Raw genomic sequence first — 18,823 nt, forward strand, 5'->3', positions numbered from 1 at the left:
TCTCTCTCGTACAGGTCGTGCAGTTCATGCAAAAAGGAGTTCCCCAGCAAAGCCTTCTCACTCGTACCTTGCGCCTTCCCCCGAGTCTCTGTCTCCTTGCCTCCGTGACTCTCTCTTACTCCAACTCAACTCTGTGAAAAGGCTTGCGCTAGCACTTATATTACACGCTCGCGATCAAGCCGTGGTTCATGGGGACACGCCCATCGGCGGGCTCACCTCAGCCCTGGTTGGTTGATGAGGGCTCCTTGTCTCCACCTTTGACGGCCAGTTGACAGGGGGCCACGCCTTCTCCGGCGCTCCGCCCTTCTTCTCCAGCTTGACTGCGTGCTTAATGGCGTTTGGAGCGAGGCAGCGAACAACCAAAAGCGAGGAACACCAATTTGAGAGAGAGTGGTAAAATGTACAGAATAGGGCCTATGTTATTTGATTAATGCAACGCAGATTCAACTAATGAGAACATGGCCTTACCTAAACACATATTAAGGAAATAACTAAAGGTTTTATGGTGAGCTACATGTTGCAATATGGACTAACTAGGGTGCGACCTTTAACCTTTAACAAATGGGAGTATTTACAGGGAATTATTTACAAGGGATTATTATTTACAAGTGAGGGTTCTAAAAACCGCAACAATACTATCCCAGGAAGTGATGTCATAATAGTGTGAGTTATTACAAGTCACAACATGGCGTGTCCCTTAAATTCTGGTCACGTGGGCAGTGTACGCCATTTTGTTTGGATTCAAAATGCACAAATTCCCCACAAATTCCAAAGAAGGAAATTGTGTGAGAACAGAGTGAGGCGACTGGGATGGAAACCAACTTCATCGTCATTTCTGTGCCAGGTGCCTCATAGTAGCCTACCTGGTAGGCCTGTGCATTTATGTGTTTTGTTTGTGTATTGAACTTGATCTCGAAGGTTTTTGACTGCTTTGAGATTTTAACCCGATACGAAAGAATATTTACTTATTCGGCAAAGATAGATGGACATATACTGTCATGGCGGTGAATTATCAGTGTGTGTGCGTCCGTCCGATGGACGTTAAGCCGGGTGTCCCGTCTGCTATCATTGGTTAGTGTATGTTAAAGATCCCACGGTGTCCTTCGCCAATAGAGGCGAGTTATCACCGGTATCCTGAACAAGTTACAAATTCCTGCCCTGACTAAGGCAATGGCAAATCATCTGCCAGGCTGAACAGTTTGTTTTCTATCCAACTTATAGGTCGGACCTGAACCAAAATCGAATCGGTTTATTCTAGTCAGTTGTCACCAAACCAACTCATCCACCTAGTTTTCTCATAATTCGTCCATAACTTTTTGAGATATCGTGCTGTGTATCGTTGTTGGCCCTTTCACTCGGTGGTAAAAAAATCACTTCAAAATTCTCTGAAAAATAGTTATTTTTACTTGCAAAACGAACCGATCGTCACGAAACTTCACTAAGTTGTCTAGGTCGTCCCAATTGAGAAGCCTATTGATTTTGAAGTCAAAGGTCATAGGTCATCTGGAGGTCAAATTTCTAAAATCGCCATTTTAAATCCGATTCACTTGAAAATTGAATAACATTTGTATATTGAGTCAATAAATTGGGAAATGAACTATCTTTGAGGTCAAAAGGTCAAAGGTCAACTCAAGGTCAAATTTTTAAAAGTCATCAATTTTCATCTAAAAAGCTGTCAATTCTCAACCGATTGAGTTGAAAATTGAACAGCATTTGCATATCGAGTCACTAAATTGGGAAACATACTATTTTTGAGGTCAACATAGGCCAAAAGGTCAACATGCGCCAAATTTCTAAAATCCTCAATTTTCATCCGATTGACTTGAAATTTGAAGAGGACTGGCATATCTGGTCACTGAATTCAACCACCAAGTATATTTGAGGTCAACATAGGTCAAAAGGTCAACATAGGCCAAATTTGTAAAATCCTCAATTTTCATCCAATTGACTTGAAATTTGAAGAGGACTTGCATATCTGCTCACTGAATTCAACCACATATTATATTTTAGGTAAACATAGGCCAGAAGGTCAACATAGGCTGAATTTCTAAAATCACCAATTTTCGTTTGATTGACTTGAACTTCCAAGAGGATTTACATATATAATCACTGAATTCAACCACCAACTATTTTTGAGGTCAGCATAGGCCAAGTTTTTTAAATCCTCGATTTTCATTCGATTGACTTGAAAATTGAACAGCATTTGCACATTGAGTCACTAAATAGGGAAACTAACTATTTTTGAGGTCAAAACGTCAAAGGTCAACTCAAGGTCAACCTTCCAAAATCATTTTTCATCTGAAAAATCGTCACTTTTCTTCCTGTTGATCCGAGCTTTGATCAAGATTGTCAATTTTAATCTTGATGAAATGGACAATTTTCTGTATCAATGGAATTTTTTTTCTTTGGGTGGGGGGCGGATTTTGCATGTATTGTGCTCCGCATGACGTCTTCTTGTTTGTTTGTTTGTTTAAATTCTTATGATTACGTTCGTATGATGGTACATGCAGCCTGTCTTCTAGCAACCATTGAAATTGGTTTAAAATACCTTTCGTCAATGTAGTATACTGCTTTATTCTACCAGGTGAGTGTCCAGGTGTATTGCCCCTATGTTTTTATTTATAAAAGGTGTATTTTAGCCTAAACTCGCCAAATTTACATTTAGAGGGAATATTTGGTTTGCATTTATGCATGCTACCCCCCAATTTATCTGGGGTGCTTTTGTTATGGGGTTTCCTCCACATACAATATCGAGGAATACCTATTAAAACTGCTAGGATTATTACCTCCGCCACCAAAGGTGGATGGAGGTTATGTTTTCACCCGTTTGTTACTTGCCGGAAAAGATTCCGGCAAGTATATTGGTTGGTTTGTCTGTCTCTCTGTTACTTGCCGGAATATAATTCCAGCAAGTATGTTGGTTGGTTGGTTTGTCTGTCTGTCTGCTTCTCTGTCTGTCTGTCTTTGCGCGCAGTACTACGTCTACATCGTTGCACATAGCATCGCCATACTTTACACACATATTTGCCTTGCCCTGGAATAGACTGTGCCCAATTTTTAACTCTCTAGGCCCAAGGCCTCCATTATGACGTCATAATTCGACAAGTACAAAAATTCATCCAATCAAGATGCAATTCCTTGAGCGCCATGTCGGCATAAACTGGTGGAGAAAAAAAAATAATGATGACGTCATCGGTCACGTGGTTCGGCCGCCATCTTGGAAAACCCCCCAAAAAATTGCACCTCCATATCTCCAAAAGTGCTCAATAGAAAAAATTGAGACATGGCTCATTGTAAAGAACTCTCCATGGGGAATAAAATATGTTAATGATGATGTCATAGGTGCCTCTATTCTGACGTCATAATTCGACAAGTACAAAACTTCATCCGATCAAGATGAAATTTCTTGAGCACAATCTAGGAATAAATTACTTTAGAAAACAAATAATGATGACGTCATCGGTCACGTCGTTCGGCCGCCATATTTTTCATTCCGGCAAGTCCTCGGTCTCTGCCCGATTTCTAGTCTGTCTGTTTGTGGAAAAGATATCTCAAAAAGTTGTGGAACAGTCATAACTGTGGAAAACATCTTTTTGAGATATCCCGCTATGTATCGTTTTTGGCCCTATCTCCCAATGGAGAAGAATCACTTAAGAAAAATTAAATAATTCTCATATCCGAATCCAAATTTTTATATGCCCAACTTTTTGGGGATCACGCTATGAGCCAAGCAAAAATTGGACTGGGGGTCCTGAGGCTCACCTGGATCAAGGGTAACAGTCACTCAAACCCCCCACAGACCCTGATATATTTAATGCCATGAACAAACTTTGGTACATCATGGACGATGACGATTGTGATCAATTTTGTGATCAAGAAGATCTTTCTGTCATCTACCGACTCCTCTCCGGCCTTGCTCCTCCAGCTCTCTATGGGCTCTGTCCCACAAATATTCCTAAAGGTCGCACAAGATCTGCCTGCAACCCTCTTATGGTTAAACGGCCAAAATCAAGACTCTCTGCTCACCTTCACTCTTTCATTCCTCTTTTCTCCCACCTCTGGAACAAACTCCCCCACACCCTTCAATCCCACTCCCCCCCTCCAGGTCTTTAAAACAGCTGTTCACCACCATCTCTTATCTTCCCCCATCCAAAACCTCGATTTTTCTACCCCTGCTAATTTCACCCCAAATCCTCTTTTTTGAAATACCAACTTCTTTCCTTGAAGTCCTTGGTGTCCTTGTGTTTATACTTCTCCCACCCACCCTCCCTTCCCACGCCGCCTCCCCCCAAGCCCTCTCCCTCCCACACATTCCCGATGTCCCTCACAGATGTTGTGTTTATGTGCTTCCCCTTCTCTCCCCATATTGTCTACCGCTCCCCTTTTTATATACTTTGTGTGTTTGTCTGTTTGATTGTTTGTGTGATAAATGTTAGCTCTTTCACGAGCCTCGATTATGTATACAAAAAAAAGAAGAAAAAAAAAGTCCCATTGAAATTGTACGGGTAGTTTCGGAGAAGAGAGCAAATACCTATCTTGGGGGTCAAACTCCTTCCTCCTTCCCCGTAAACCCCTATAATGAGTACAGATTTTGATGCGGTCAATACACCTTCATTTGGCATCAGATATGCATCTTGTGGCCAGGTTTCATCAATATTGGGTGTGTAGTTTCGGGGAAGAGAGCAAATACCTATTTTGGGGGGGGGGGGGGGGGGTCAAATCCTCTCTCCCCAGGAAACCCCTTAATGAATGCAGATTTTTATGCAGTCAATACATCTTCGGATTTGACATCAGATATGCAACTTATAGCCAAGTTTCATCAAAATGTGTATGTAGTTTTGGAGAAGAGAGCACGTACATATTTTTGGGCCGTTTCAAACCGCACCCCACCTGAAGACTTCATTCATGAGCACAGATTTTGTATCTGTTTTGAAAGCCATTAATTAGATGTATTTGCCGATGAATATTCCAAGATTCAGCCTGTTTCAATGTATAGCCATTGAGATATGAGCGCCAACACATTTTGGACGGACGGACAGACGAAAGGACGCATCGACAGACACCAACGCGAATTCGAGGTTTTTCTTACTAAAACTCAACAATGCGGTGACTGATGTTAATGAAATTTGGAACATATTACCTCGACGTACAACGACGTATTTACTTCTGGGATTTGCAGCCAATTTCATCCAGTTGAAGCCGAGAAACGAATTTTCAGTACCCATGTTAAAGTTGCATACAGAAAAACGATCCCATATATAACGGAGGGGCGCTTTGCACCTCCCTTGATACAGCTGGTTGAAGAGTTGTTACATGTTGGGGTTGGGACAGGGACATGAGGACGTGATAGACAAATCTAAAGGATTTTTATTTATTTGAACCCAGCTTGTTGTATCTTGAGCACTGATCTCTGTAATACCGGCACCTGATCTCTAATACCGGAACCGTCTGTACAATAGAGATCAGTGGTGGGGACTGCAGACATCTGTTGACGCACACTGGCACCCACTGTTAACCAATAAGAACGGACAGGATTCGAATATTTTCTGCAGTTACCATCGTAATCGATGACAAACACTGTAATCGATAGTAATTTATAGATTAAAAGCTTGGAAACACTGTGTGACCCTCCCACAGGTCTGCAGATGTGTTCCACGTCAATGAACTTACAGAGCACTCGCCAAGTGGCTCTCCTGATTTTAAACACTCAAGCAAGCACTCCAAAGAAACGGTTTATAAGGAACGGCTTTGTCGCTTGAAGCGTCTGGTTTTGAAGCGCTTCCGGTTTTACCGTTGACGTTGTGTGTTTTTCCAAGCTCTCCACGCTACTAAAGTTAAGAATTTTTTACCATTTGTATTTTTCTCAAAACTGTATTTTTATATTACGGCGTGAGTGCCTGCTGTGTGTTTCCAGTTAATCTCGGTGTAAATCACGCACACGTGTATAATCGTTTGTTTGTTCTGCCGCGTTTTCAGGCCTGGTTTTCCAGGCCTCGAGGCTTTATCGTTTCCTCTCGGTGGTCGTTTGTGGTCCATTTACTTTCTTTTGTGGTCCATTTTGCAGTCTTTTTTCACCCAATACTTTCCCGAAGATCTTACCCTCAGTTTTTTCTAATTAATTAAAATCCGATCGGCCATTTTGTTCGGCCATTCTCAGAGAGCCTCCTCAGCGCTGACGAGTCTGGCATTTCACTCAGGCCAACTGGCACAATCTTCAATCAACCATCAATTAAAACCGCCCACAATTTCTAATGTTTTTTCTAATAATAAATCAAATATCCTTCTCTTTCCCGTTTTTGTTCGTTCTTCGACCACGTGTTTCACCCCACCCGTTTTTTTCCCTCTCATTCCTTCATAACTCAATCCTCTCCAGCCAAAAGACACCTTTCCAATTCCAGTTCTCACCATACTTCTACAACTTTATCCTTCTTCCTCTGATCCACTTTCACCCAACCTCAAAAAAAAAACATTGTTGCGGTTTTGAGAACCCAAACAGATAACATCATTAAAGGTTAAAGGTTGCACCCCACAGATAGGCCACATGCAACACATAGGTCACCTTAGGACGGTAGTTATTTCATAATATGTGTTTAGATAAGGCCATGTCCAGTAGTTGCATCTGCGTTGTGTCAAACAAATAAGAGTAGGCCCCTCGTCCATTTTGCAGCCTCCCTCCAATCGACGCCATTAAGCGCTCTCCAGTCTGTGCCCCATCAGCCCTCCCAATTTGTTACGCTCCTTGGCCAGCAGCCTTCGCTGCCCTTGGGCTTCCGCTCCAACCAGCCCAAAAGCCACGAGGTGAGGCCCGAAAAGGGGGGCGGAGCGCAAGGATGGAGGTGCGGCCACGTCAAACAGCCATCAAGGCGGAGCCGGTAAGCCATCACCAGCCAATCAGGGCTAAGGTGAGATCGCCTGACCGGGCGTGGTTGGGGCTTCGAGAGCGTTCGCTGGCTTGGCTTATAAAACCGTGCACGCAAAGCCCTTAAACAGGACTGTGCGGAGAGGACTTACGCAGCAGCACTCATTACAAAGGACTCGAGAGAACTTATCATGGTTGAGAGGACTTGAGGGGGCGAGCGCGTTGTTGAGGGGACTCGTGCCAAGAGAGAGTGGAGAGATGGTAAAAGGACTCGTTGGAAGAGCGCGCTAAAGCACAGCGTAACGACTTATTGCAAGAACTCGCGTTATGAGCCTTGATTGAGGCGGCTGCTTTGGAAGGACGTGTGTGAAAAGCGCTTCGTATAACCGCCAGTTTACCGACCTTTCCCCGACACAATAATTGTCCGCTCACGCCGACGCTACTCGGAGAGCTGTCTGCCGTCCACCATCATCGCCTGGTACGGGTCGAGGACCGGAACCTGAACGCCATCGCCGGACCTTCCACCCTACCTTCTACATCCCCGCGTGAGTCTGCGTCTGAGACCGAATCGGAGAGTGATCGGGCCCGTGTCCAGGGAATAGAATAAGACTGTTATTAAGGCTGCCCTGTGTACTTTTTCTTCCTCTTTCCATGTGCATTCTTTCGTTTCCTCTTCTTTGTACATTGTTAATAAATCACCTTGTCCTTCCTGGTTTCTTTCTAAATTCGATAGTCCTAGTCTTTTCTCAATTGGATAAGCGTGGCACGATTCGGAACCACTATAATCGGGTCTAGTCAGTGGTTAACAGCTCGGATCACGGATTGCTATCCGCTCGGCCTATTCTATCAATATCCGTGATTCGGGCGGGATTTATTCCCTCGTTTTCAGTCAGTGTTAGTACTTAGGTAATAGCGAATCCCTAGTCCTAAAAACCCTACCTAACGCTGCCCGGGAAGGACGTTATAACCCCCAGGATCACGTCGGCCAGATAAAGGACAAGGGGATTAACCTGCCTCTTGATAAGGGGAGAGCCGACGTCGGAGATCCGCAACAATATTAACGAATAACATAAAATTCGTTCTTCGACCACGTGTTTCGCCCCACCCATTTTTTCCCTCTCATTCCTTCATAATTCAATCCTATCCAGCCAAAAGACACCTTTCCAATTCCAGTTCTCACCATACTTCTACAACTTTATCCTTCTTCCTCTGATCCACTTTCACCCAACCTAAAAAACAACAACATATTAACGAATAATATAACAAGTAGGCCTCTCCTCCCGTACTAACATATTGCTTGTGCACCTCCCTGTTCCTTCGTTCTCTGCTCTCCTTTCTGTAAATCTCCTATCCTTGTTCCTGCTTCTGAACCTGTGCTGGAATCCTTAATCCTCCTTACTAATCCTTCATGCTCTCATTTAGGGAATTTCCCGATAGTTTTCACGGCTTAGTTTTAAAATGGTTAAACTTTCCCCTGAAATGTTTCATTCTGTTGTATATTACAACACTTTTTTTCTTCTTCTTTAAAAGGTTGTTTTCGAGTTGCTCACCAAATCTCTTCATTTCAAATAAAAATTCAATCTCTTCCAGTTCCTCCTTCCTACATTCCCTAAACTCACCTGCATTCCACCCATCCTCCAGCATTCTCAAACGGATATCTGACTTGAAAATGACAAGACACTCATTTTGCAATAAATGTTCGTTTTCCATGAATCGTCCAACACTTTCTAAAATCCAAACTCATCCTTCCCCTCCCAAACTCCCCTTTCACCCCTCCCCTTCTAAATTCTCCCCTCACCCCTCCATTTCCAAACTCCCCCCTTCCCCCTCCAAACCCCCCCCCCCCCCTCATTTTTTCTCCAATTCTCTCCTCTCACCCTTTTTTTTTTTTTTTTTTTTGTATACAAGATTGAGGCTCGTGAAGGAGCGAACATTTATCACACAGAAAGACAAACCGACAAACCGACACATAACCGACAAACCGACACATAAAAAAAAAGCATCGGGAGCGGTAGATAAGATGGGGAGAGAGGGGGAAGGACACAAACACAACATTTGAGAGCAGGAACCGAGAGACATGGAGACATCGAGAGATCTGTGGGAGGGAGAGGGCTTTGGGGGGGAGGCATGGGAAAGGGGGTGGGAGAGGCATAAAACATATGGACACTGCCAGGACTACCAGGAAAGAAGTTGGAATTACAAACAAGGTGGATCTGGGGTGAATTAGTGGGGGTAGAAAAGATCAAGGTTTTGGATGGGGGAAGATAAAAGATAGTGGTGAACAGCTGTTTTAAAGACCTGGAGGGAGGAGTGGGATTGAAGGGAGTGTGGGAGTTTGTTCCAGAGGCGGGAGAAAAGAGGAATGAAGGAGTGAAGGTGAGCAGAGAGCCGAGATTTTGGCAGTTTAACCATCAGAGGCTTGCTGGCAGATCTTGTGCGACCTGTAGGAATATTTGGGGGACAGAGCACAGAGAGAGCTGGGGGAGCAAGGCCGGAGAGGAGTCGGTAGAAGACAGAAAGACCACCTACCTGCCTGCGGTGAGTGAGTGAAAGGCCCTCAGAGATAGCTTCATCGCGGGAGATTCCAATGATTCTGAAAGCTTTGGTTTCAACAGCGTGAAGCCGAGCTAGGTGTGAGGCAGGAGCACCAGCCCCATAGGGGAGAACAGTATTCCATTGAGCTGCGGATGAAAGCCTTGTATGTGGTGAGGAGCTCAGGTGTGCCTAGGAAGGACTTCGCACGACGGAGGATGCCCAGTCGGCGACTGGCTTTGCAGGCCAGCTTGGAAATGTGGTTTTCCCAAGAAAGATCATGGCAGATAGTGAGACCCAAAAGCTTGAGCGACAGAACTTCTTGGAGAGGATTGTTGAGAAAGTAGATGGGAGGGTTGTCCAGTCGATCTTTTCGGAGAGACATAGTAAGAGTGTGAGATTTGTCAGGATTGAAAGACATGTTCCACTTGTTTGACCAGTCTGTGATTTTGTCCAGGTCTTCAGAGAGTGAGGAGGCTGCAGACTGCCTATCTGAGGGAAGAGGAATGGAGCGGCAGAGAGTGGAGTCATCAGCAAAGAGATAGAGAGGATTTTCCAGAGAGTCGGAGAGATCATTGATAAAGACCAGAAAAAGCACAGGGCCCAGCACACTGCCTTGGGGAACTCCAGCCTGAACAGGAAGGGGAGATGAGAGAAATCCATTCAGGGCCACACGTCGACTACGACCAGAGAGGAAGTCCGCAAGCCATGCATGGAGATTTCCATGGATACCATAGGAGTAGAGTTTGGTGAGCAGAGCTGGGTGCCAGACCGTATCAAAGGCACGTGATATGTCGAGGGAGACAGCTCTGATTTCCTGTTTGGCATTGAGGACCTCCATCCATTGTTGAGACAGGAGAAGCAGCATGTCCAGAGTAGAGTGACCTGGTCTGAATCCAAATTGATGATCAGAGATCAAGCCATTGGAGAAGAGGAAAGATTTCATATCCGAAGCAATGATGGATTCCATGACTTTGCTGATAATTGGGAGCAGGCTGATTGGTCTGTAGTTAAAAGGATCTGTTTTTGCACCTTTTTTGTGTAAAGCGGTAATGTTTGCTGATTTCCAGGATGCTGGCAGATGACCTTGAGCAAAAGATAGGGTGAAAAGAACAGAGAGAGGGTGAGATAGAGCGGCAGAGCAGGATTTTAGGACCCGTGGGCTGATGCCGTATGGTCCAGTTGCAGAATCAGAGTCGAGGTTAGACAAAAACTCCTCCACCTTGTCAGGAGAGAAGGACACATAGTCCAGGAGCAGTTGGGTTCGACTGGGAAAGGTGGGAACAGAGAGAGATGGGTTTGGGACTAAAGATTTAGAGGCAAACACAGAGTTGAGGCATTCGGCTTTCTCACGTGCGATGTCAACTGTGTGGCCATTTGAGGTAAGGGAGGGGATGGAGGGGCAACAAACACCAGAAACGGATTTGACCAGACGCCACCAGGATTTGGAGGAAGGAGACAGGTTTGAGAGTTCGTTCTTGAGTGAGGAGAGATAGTGCTTCCTGGCACTCCTGAGGGTAGACAAACACTTGTTCCGAGCTTGGTGGAAGGAACTGAGATTGCCTTCAGTTGGATTAGCCTTCGAAGAGGCAAAGGCAAGTTGTTTCAGGGCAACTGCCTCACCACAAGATTCGGTGTACCATGGATGGGAGGAAGGGTAAGACAACTGAAGACGAGATGGGATAAATCTGTGCATGGGAGAGATCAGTTTGCTTTGGAAGAATTCCCAGGAAGAATTGATGTCAGAGGCAGTGGAGATGGGAGACCAATCCAGACGATTGATGGCTGCTTGAAGCCCGTCCCAGTCGGCCTGAGTGAAATGCCAGACTCTTCGACGCTGAGGAGGCTCTCTGAGAATGGCCAGAGAGATGTCCACTTTGACAAGCACATGATCAGAAGAACCGATTGGAGCAGAAGAAGAGCAGCAGACATTAGCAGGGAAGTTTGTCATAACCAAGTCTAGAAGAGAAGAAACTCCATTGGCTGAGATCCGGGTCGGGAAATTGACAGATTGTGTCAATCCCAGTGAGTCACAGAAGTCCTTTGCTGAGGTGCCATGACTGGTGAGAGAGGAACCCACACCCAACCAGGTGGCATGATGACAGTTGAAGTCACCACATATGAGGAAGAGAGAGTTGGGATGAGTGGATAGAAGTTGGTCCATGTTGTCAGAGAGTGAAATGTAAATTGAGTCATCACTGTTTGGGGGACGGTACAGAACACATATGAACAAAAGGTGGGAGCGGAGAGGAAGCTGTAGCCAGAGGTACTCCTGGGGGTGAGGAGGAGAGAGGGTAGTGCAAGGAGAATGAGGAAGAGAGTTTTTGATAAAGATAGCCACCCCACCACCAGGACGAGGCTCAGGTCTATCATACCGGAAGAGGGAGTAACCAGGAAGAGATATTGAGGAATCAGACATCTTGAAGGAGGAAAGTCTCTGTTAAGCAGATCAAGTCTGGATTGTCAGAAGCAACCTGTATGGAGAGATCAGTCAGGTTTGAGCGAAGGCCCCGGATGTTTGAGGTCCATACCGTTAAAGAAGAGAGAGGGGGAGCATCGGGTACAGGACAGGGGAGGGGAGGAGTAGGGTAAGATGAAGGATGAGAGGGGGAGGTAGGGAGAGCAGTTGATAGTGTGTCAGAGATTACAGAAGAGTTCCAAGAAAGGGAAGGATGAGGAGGATGAAAGGTTTGGTGGTGAAGGGATGAGGCAGAGTGAGGGGTTGTTTGAGGGGGGGCATGGGACAGTAGAAGGTTGGGGGGGGTGGAGGCATGAGATAGAAGGGAGACGAGGTGGGGAGGAGGCAACTTTGAGGAGGGAGAATTTGAGAGGAATGGTATGGGGGGAGATTTGAATGGGAGGAGTTGGGGGGGAGTTTTGAAGGGGAGGAGTGAGGCGGGAGTTTAGGAGGGGAGGGGCAAGGGGGGAGTTTAGGAGGGGAGGGGCAAGGGGGGAGTCTAGTAGTGGAGGGGCAAGGGGGGAGTTTAGGAGTGTAGGGGCAAGGGGGGGGGATTTGGAGGGGAGGGGCAAGGGATGAGTTTATGAGGGGAAGGGCAAGGGGGGAGTTCAGGAGTGGAGGGGCAAGGGGGGGGATTTGGAGGGGAGGGGCAAGGGGGGACTTTAGGAGGGGAAGGGCAGGGGGGGAGTTCAGGAGTGGAGGGGCAAGGGGGGAGTTTAAGAGTGGAGGGGAAAGGGGGGAGTTTAGGAGTGTTGGTGTAAGGGGGGGGATTTGGAGGGGAGGGGCAAGAGGGGGAGTTTAGAAAGTGGATGATTAATGAAAGACGAACATTGATAACAAATTGGGTTTGTTGCGATTTTCAAGTTAGCAATCCGATTCAGAACGATGGAGGGGGGATGGAATGAATGTGAATTTAGACCATGTAGTGAGGGAGACGTATAAGATATTGAATTTCTTTTTTTTGACGTGGAATGAGTTGGAGAGGAAATTGAGAAAAGCCTTTTAAATAGGAAGAAAAACAGCGTGTTGTAATATACCACTGAATAAACCACTGAAGGGGAAAGGTTAAACATATTTAAAATAATATTTAAACAGAACCGTGAACAATCTTATATGCACAAAATACCAACGGGGGGAGGGCCGAGAGGGACCACCACGAGTCACGTGAACAGGGCAAAAGGTGGATGGCAAGGAGATAATGGGGGCGGGGCGAAAAGCACCGCGATACACCTGGACAGAAAGTACAGGATGAGACAACGGCACACGTGGAGAAAGGAAAAATAAATGTTTTTTTTTTGTTTGTTTGTTTTTGGGGGGGGGGGGGGTGGGGTGGGGTGGGGTGGGGATTTAAAACGTTAGACAGAGAGTATTACGTTTGGTGTAGAAGGGAAAAACTGAGAGCCAAGCAAAACACGATGTAGGGGACTTAAGTTAACAAACTTAACAAACTTGTTCTCAATGGAATACTGTTCTCCCCTATGGGCCGGTGCTCCTGCCTCACACCTAGCTCGGCTTCACGCTGTTGAAACCAAAGCTTTCAGAATTATTGGAATCTCCCGCGATGAAGCTATCTCTGAGGGCCTTTCACTCACTCACCGCAGGCAGGTAGGTGGTCTTTCTGTCTTCTACCGACTCCTCTCCGGCCTTGCACCACCAGCTCTCTCTGTGCTCTGTCCCCCAAATATTCCTACAGGTCGCACAAGATCTGCCAGCAACCCTCTGATGGTTAAACTGCCGAAATCTCGGCTCTCCGCTCACCTTCACTCTTTCATTCCTCTTTTCTCCCGCCTCTGGAACAAACTCCCTCACTCCCTTCAATCCCACTCCTCCCTCCAGGTCTTTAAAACAGCTGTTCACCACCATCTCTTATCTTCCCCCATCCAAAACCTTGATCTTTTCTACCCCCGCTAATTCACCCCAGATCCACTTTGTTTGAAATTCCAACTTCTTTCCTGGAAGTCCTGGCAGTGTCCATATGTTTTATACCTCTCCCACTGCCCCCTTCCCACGCCCCCCCCCCCAAAGCCCTCGCCCTCTCTCAGATCTCTCCATGTCTCCATGTCTCTCAGTCCCTGCTCTCAAATGTTGTGTTTGTGTCCTTCCCCCTCTCTCCCCATCTTGTCTACCGCTCCCTATGTTATATGTTTTATGTGTCGGTTTGTCTTTCTGTGTAATTAATGTTCGCTCTTTCACGAGCCTCGATCTTGTATACAAAACAAAACAAAACAAACAAAAAAAAAAAACACCGACAGGGGTACAAGGCCGCACACGAGGCGCAGAACAGGATTAATTAATTACGAGTTACAGGAAATTCAAACCAAAACTAACTATAAACAAACAATAAAGCATGGACGATAAAGTAACGAGTTGAAATTTGACAAACACACGAATGAAAAAATAACCACTTTGGATGCCCGGAGAGAAACCAAGCCTCCAGGTCGGAAGCTTCAACAACTCGGCCGCGTGGCCGCGCGCGGCATGAGATACTCGACTATTTTTTACAGGTATGAAAGATTAACCCCGATAAAACTTCCGAGGGACACTTAAAAGGTACACACACGTAAGATAAACAGTTTAGACAAGAATACAAATGTGACAATGACTTAGCTTCGAGCGTGCGTGAAGATCGTGGAACAGCTTCGAAAATCCGTGACCGCCCCGATCAAGATCTCGCGAGATATCCTACCCTCTTCAAACGAGATCGAGATCTCCCTTCCTCCTCAAAGCACCCTCCCCACTTCTAACTCTCACCTCCATCTCCTCCAACCTTCTTCCTTGCTCTACACCCCCCACCCCCCCTTTTAAACAACACCTTACTGTACCTCATCCAATCACCATCAAACCTTTTGTCATCATCCTTCCCTTTCTCCGAGCTCTTCTGAAATCTCTGACACACTAACAACAGCTCTCCCTACTTCTCCTCCTCTTCCTCATCTTACCCTACCCCTCCCCTGTCCTCAATCCGATGCTCCCCCTTCCTTAACGGTATGGACCTCAAACATCCGGGGCCTTTGCTCAAACCTGATTGATCTCTCCCTACGGGTTGCTTCTGACAAACCAGACTTGATCTGCTTAACAGAAACTTTCCAACTTCAAGATGTCTCCGATTCCTTAATATCTCTCCCTGGTTACTCCCTCCTCCGGTATGATAGACCTGAGCCTCGTCCTGGAGGTGGGGTTGCTATCCTGATTAAAAAAAAACTCTTCCTCACTCTCCCTGCACTGTCCTCTCTCCACCTCACCCCCAGGAGGCTACGGCTTCCCCTTCGCTCCCACCTTTTGTTCATACGTGTTCTGTACCGTCCACCAAACAGTGATGACTCAATCTACATCTCGCTGTCTGATACCATGGGCCAAATTCTATCGACTCATCCCAACTCCCTCTTCTTCATATGTGGTGATTTCAACTGTCATCATGCCAGCTGGCTGGGTGTGTGTTCCTCTCTCACCAGCCGTGGCACCTCAGCAAAGGACTTCTGCGACTCATTGGGACTGACACAATCTGTCAATTTCCCGACCCGGATCTCAGTCAATGGAGCATCTCCTCTTCTGGACTTGGTTATGACTAACTTCCCTGCAAATGTCTGCTGCTCTTCTTCTGCACCAATCGGTTCTCCTGATAATTTTCTTGTTAAAGTTGACATCTCCCTGGCCATTCTCAGAGAGCCTCCTCAGCGCTGACAAGTCTGGTATTTCACTCAGGCCGACTGGCACAGTCTTCAATCAACCATCAATGATCTGGACTGGTCTCCCATCTGTACTGCCTCTGACATCAACTCTTCCTGGGAATTCTTCCAAAGTAAACTGCTCTCTCTCATGCACAGATTGATCCCATCTCGTCTTTAGTCGTCATACCCTTCCTCCCGTCCATGGTACACTAAAGCTTGTGGTGAGGCAGTTGCCATGAAACAACTTGCCTTCACCTCATGGAAGGCCAATCCAACTGAAGGAAATCTCATTTCCTTTCACAAAGCTCGGAACAAGTGTGTGTCTACCCTTTGGAGAGCCAGGAAGCACTATCTCTCTACTCTCGACTGAACTCTCAAACCTGTCTCCCTCCTCCAAATCTTGGTGGCGTTTAGCCAAATCTGTTTCTGGAGTTTGTTCCTCTTCCATCCCCTCCCTTACCTCAAACGGCTACACAGCTGACTCCACACGTGAAAAAGCTGAATGCCTCAACTCTGTGTTTGCCTCAAAATCTTGTGTCCCAAACCCATCTCTCTCTCTGTTCCCACCTTACCCAGTCAAACCCAACTGCTCCTGGTCTCTGTGTCCTTCTCTCCTGACAAGGTGGAGAAGTTTCTGTCAATCCTCGACTGATTCTGCAACTGGACCAGATGGCATCAGCCCACGGGTCCTAAAATCCTGCTCTGCCGCTCTATCTCACCCTCTCTGTTTTCTTCACCCTCTCTTTTGCTCAAGGTCATCTGCCATGAGCTTGGAAATCAGCCAACACAACCGCTTTACACAAAAAAGGTGCAAAAACAAATCCTTGCAACCACAGACCAATCAGCCTTCTCCCAATTATCAGCAAAGTCATGGAATCCATCATTGCTTCAGATATAAAATCTTTCCTCTTCTCCAATGGCTTGATCTCTGATCATCAATTTGGTTTCAGACCAGGTCACTCTACTCTGGACATGCTGCTTCTGCAGTCTCAACAATGGATGGAGGTCCTCAATGCCAAACAGGAAATTAGAGCTGTCTCCCTTGACATATCATGTGCCTTCGATACAGTCTGGCACCCAGCTCTGCTCACCAAACTCTCCTCCTATGGTATCCATGGAAAGCTCCACGCATGGCTTGAGGACTTCCTCTCTGGTCGTAGTCAACGTGTAGCCCTGAATGGGTTTCTCTTATCTCCCCTTCCTGTTAGGGCTGGAGTTCCCCAAAGTTCTGGGCCCTGTGCTCTTTCTGGTCTTCATCAATGATCTCTCTGACTCTCTGGAAAATCCTCTCTATCTCTTTGCTGATGACTCCACTCTCTGCCGCTCCATACCTCATCCCTCAGATCGGCAGTCTGCAGCCTCCTCACTCTCTGCAGACCTGGACAAAATCAGACTGGTCAAACAAGTGGAACATGTCTTTCAATCCTGACAAATCTCACACTCTATGTCTCTTCAAAAAGACCGTCTGGACAACCCTCCCATCTACTTTCTCAGCAATCCTCTCCAAGAAGTTCTGTCACTCAATCTCTTGGGTCTTACAATCTGCCATGATCTTTCCTGGGAAAACACTTTTCCAAGCTGGCCTCCAAAGCCAGTCACCGACTGGGCATCCTGCGTCGCGTGAAGTCCTTCCTTGGCACCTCTGAGCTCCTCACCACATACAAGGCTTTCATCCGCAGCTCAATGGAATACTGTTCTCCCCTCTGGGCTGGTGCTCTCCTGCCTCACACCTAACTCGGCTTCACACTGTTGAAACGAAAGCTTTCAGAATCTTCCCTGATTAAGCTAACTCTGAGAGCCTTTCACTCACTCACCACAGGCAGGTTGGTGGTCTTTCTGTCTTCTTCCGACTCCTCCCTAGCCCCAACCAGCCCTGTCTGTGCTCTGTCCCCCAAATACACCTACTGGTTGCACAAGATCTGTCAACAACCCTCTTCTCGTGAAACTGCCAAAATCAAGACTCTGCTGACCTTCACTCTTTCATTCCTCTTTTCTCCCGCCTCTGGAACAAACTCCCTCACTCTCTTCAATCCCACTCCTCCCTCCAGGTCTTTAAAACAGCTGTTCACCACCATCTCTTGTCTTCCCCCATCCAAAACCCTGATCTTTTCTACCCCTGTTAATTCACCCCAGATCCATTTTTCTGAAATACCGACTTCTTTCCTGGAAGTCCTAGCAGTGTCCATGTGTTTTTTTTTTTTTTACCTCTCCCACTCCCAACCACACGCCTCCTCCCCCCAAGCCCTCTACATCCCACAGAACTCCCGATGTCCCTGCTCTCAAATGTTGTACTTGTGTACTTCCTCCTCTCTCTCCCCATCTCGTCTCCCGCTCCCTTTATTTTGTCATTAATTCGCTCTTACACGAGCCTTTGATGTTGTATACAAACCCCCCCCCCCCCCCCCAAAAACGGCTGGCTTGGCAAGCCATAGCAAGCTGATTGCTTATGGCAAATACATTATTTTCCAAAGCCTTTTTGTCATTAAGGACGTGTAGACATAGAATTGAAGATGATTAAAAGGAAAGTTATTCGACTATTCCCTTTTGGAGAATTGCTCAAAAGAAATCCACAATAAGGGAAATTTGAGTGAGCTTGATGGGACGTTGAACAGAGGAATGGCGACGGTACAGAGAGGAAAATAAAGCACAAACGTTGGGATGGATCAGAAGGGCGTGTGCTCTACGAGGTCCACCTTTGTGTCATATAAAACATGCAGTTCAGCCACTTGATCCGGGTAGTGACCGGTCATGACCTCGTTGTCTGACATGATCAATGGCTCCCTTGTGGTGCTGTATGTTTTCATGTGAGGTCTGGGAACGGTCCGCTCCTTCCCAGGCTCGTGTAGTAGTATACTTGGGGGTATAGACAGAATTTCCTTCATCCTTTCCTATGAGCCTTACCCCTCCCCCCTTACTCCTCAACCCCTTCCCCTACTCCCCCCCCAACCCCCCAACATTCATTAAAATAAAAACAGAAAAATGAAGCCTCATGGAGGAATTTTGGCACCATGAACCCACATTCATGTGGTTCTCCGCACTGGTGAAGATTTTGGTGAAGCTGGATCGGAGAATTTTGAATTAATTCTCCATCATTGAGAGATGGGGTAAAAACAACATAATGCACGTATCTCAAAAAATTGTGGATGGATTCGGACGAAATTTGGTGGAGAGGTTGGGTATGTGACAAGGACGAAATGATTAGATTTTGGTGAAGATCCGGATTCGGATAGTAGAATTTTTCAGTGATTCGTTACCAAAGAGTCGGGGGAAAAAAAAAAAAAAATCACGATATCTCAAAAAGTTGTG

Source organism: Myxine glutinosa, chromosome 11 (genome assembly GCF_964187855.1).
Source record: "Myxine glutinosa chromosome 11, kmMyxGlut1.1, whole genome shotgun sequence".
Lineage (NCBI taxonomy): Eukaryota > Metazoa > Chordata > Myxini > Myxiniformes > Myxinidae > Myxine > Myxine glutinosa.